This window comes from Merops nubicus, unplaced genomic scaffold, assembly GCF_000691845.1.
Source record: "Merops nubicus isolate BGI_N331 unplaced genomic scaffold, ASM69184v1 scaffold27086, whole genome shotgun sequence".
Classification (NCBI taxonomy): Eukaryota; Metazoa; Chordata; class Aves; order Coraciiformes; family Meropidae; genus Merops; species Merops nubicus.
Genome location: NW_008614778.1, coordinates 3,319 through 5,818, shown reverse-complemented (window position 1 = coordinate 5,818; position 2,500 = coordinate 3,319). Strand labels below are relative to the sequence as shown.

Here is a 2,500-nt window from a genome sequence, read left to right as displayed (position 1 = left end):
AGTGTGCACTGGCTATTTTACAGTGCTTGCTCAGAGCTTTTCTGCTAGATAGCCTCAAAAATATAAACATTTTTCAGTACAAAGAAAGACAACTCCAGCCCAGACTGACCTAGTAAATACCGACTAGCCCCGCGGTCCCACCGCACGCCCTTCAGAAGCACCTTTGAAAATCAAAGATTAGGATATCCGCAGTATTCACATTCCCTAGCTGTGACAGCAGATCTGTCAGGAACTTAAGCAGCCAGCTGATCGCAGGCACTCCCTCTCTCATGCATGCTCCTCTCCTGCCAGATGATCCATCGCCCCCGTTCAGGCGTTCCCACCAGCCGCGGCTCTTCCTCGCCGGTTACAACGTCCTGCCAGAGCGACTCCCCGGGCACAGCCCCAGACTGCGCCCGCAGCGAGTGCCCAGGTTGTGTGGCCAGCGCTGCCCTTGCCCCAGGCTGGGACACGTCACCCTGCAAAGCTCAGGACTCCGCACGCACTGCTACAGAGGACAGTGCAGCTACTCCCATCGCCCACTCAGGCTTCCTAATGGATTCAAGGAACAACTAATTCATGCTTCTATCAAATATTAAAGAGACAAACCTACATTCATGTCACAGGCTCGCTGCTGCTGCTACATTTTTGGACCATCTGCTTGCCTTTTATTTCATTCTACAACATATACATTAAATCTTATCAAACAACTAATTAAGAAAGAAATCAGATCTATTAGCATTAGAAGCAATCAGTTATGGCTTCTCAAATGTTCCATCTCATTGCCTTCAGTCACTTCAGCCTTATCTAGATCTAGCTTTTTATCTGCTCACTCTGCAGGACCACTTCTCTGCCAGACACAATTCACTGTCTGCTGGGTGGACAGGAGACATCTCTTCAGCAGGTCTATTGTGCTCTTTACCATCCAGTATCTCCCAATTACATTTTGCCAAGAGCTGAAGAACTTTTGGTTTCTCCGAGTTGGTGGTGATGGCGTTGCCTCTCCTAACCACACAGCAGGCTGCCTCGGCTCACATGGCAAGATTTTTGGACACCACTTACTGGAGAAATTGCTATAAACCAGCTTGTGCCAAGATGACTCAAACCAGCAACAAGACACAAGGCTGCAGACTAAGATGCCCAGGCACTCATGTGCTCTCAGGCTGTTTTGCTGGCTCCAAGCATCCATGGCAGCCACAGGGATGCCTGTGGGCATGGAAGAGCTGCCCCGTGGCCACCGCAGCTGCCTCTGCCGGGGCTGCAGTCGCTCACATGATGCTAACAGCTATGAAGGAGCAACATGAGAGGGGACGAGTTTGGTGTTGAACTTCCCCCTAAAAAATCCTGCTCATCACCACAGCAACCCACAAATAGGCTGGGAGAAACTGGCCCCATCCCCATCCCCTCAGGTGCTTCACACGCGGTACCTGCCGCGTGCCGAGGACCGAGCAAGGACAGAGCGAGGCACGCACGTGTGTCCCTCACCTCCCAGGCCGTTTTCCTGCGTTTGCACTGAGAGTGCATCCAACGTCAATTAAGTAATATCAAATTTGGGGGAGTTGGGTGGCCTTCCATTTGAAAGTCTTCAATAAAGTGTCTGAATTTTTCATGCATTCAAGGAAGACCTATAGAGTAAATCTCAACTCGGGTCTTAATTATAAAGCTAAAGGTTGCATTGCCAGTAATGCCAATACTGCAGCCTGCGATCATTAATAGTTAACACACTCGCCGCAGGCATTGTTCCTCTAAAGGACCTGAAATATTGATAAGTGGAGCTGATGGAGCTGAGAGGAGACAGCACCCAGGCACTCGCAGTGGGCAAAGGGGTGGCTGGAGAACCTGGAAACTGCTGGGGAGCTTTCCCTGCCACCCAAGCACAACACTTCCCAAGCTGTATGAGCCAGATGGGCCACGGGAATAACTTGTTTTTCTGTCAAACATACAGACCACAAGAAAGGCAAAGTGTTGCTGTGCTTCTCGAGCTCTCAGGAAAGCTTGGTGGAGCAGTGCTGCAAGACACGAGTCCAGTGCTGTAAATGTACTTTGGCCCATACAGAAAGCGGCCGTAGCCAACGGCAGCGTGCGTGTCTGATGAGGGAGATGCTGGTTTTCTTGCATTAACTTCACAGCAACATCTGTTATATGTGATAAAAGGAGCAAATCTGCCCAATATGCTTTTGCTGCAGAGAAACCACTTGTGCCACTTCAGTATATCAAGAGCCTGAATTTCTGGCCGGCTTAGAAAAAGAACTTAAAGCAATCAACAAAATTCTGATCCATAGAGATAGATTATATGTTTGTCAATAAACTGTCCTTCCTCCAAAATAATGTTAAGTTGTAACAAATTCATAACAGTCAGGCTCAGGAAGGAATCTTACTGATTGCACTGAGAGAACACTGGTGTAAAGAGAGGTGCTAACCTTATACACTTTTGATTTCTACCTTCACCTTTCTTTGCACACCCTTTATACTCCAGAACATGCCCAGCCCCCACAGGTACACAGCTTTTCCTGCAGAGCGT

The 2,500-nt window shown here is 48.8% G+C and overlaps 1 protein-coding gene across 1 annotated transcript in view; it reads right to left on the bottom strand.

Annotated features, from left to right (window-relative positions):
* LOC103774912 (pre-B-cell leukemia transcription factor 3) overlaps positions 1-2,500 on the bottom strand; it is a gene marked incomplete at its 5' end in the record, with an annotated part of 9,889 nt that overhangs the window by 4,285 nt on the left and 3,104 nt on the right. The window lies entirely within an intron of this gene.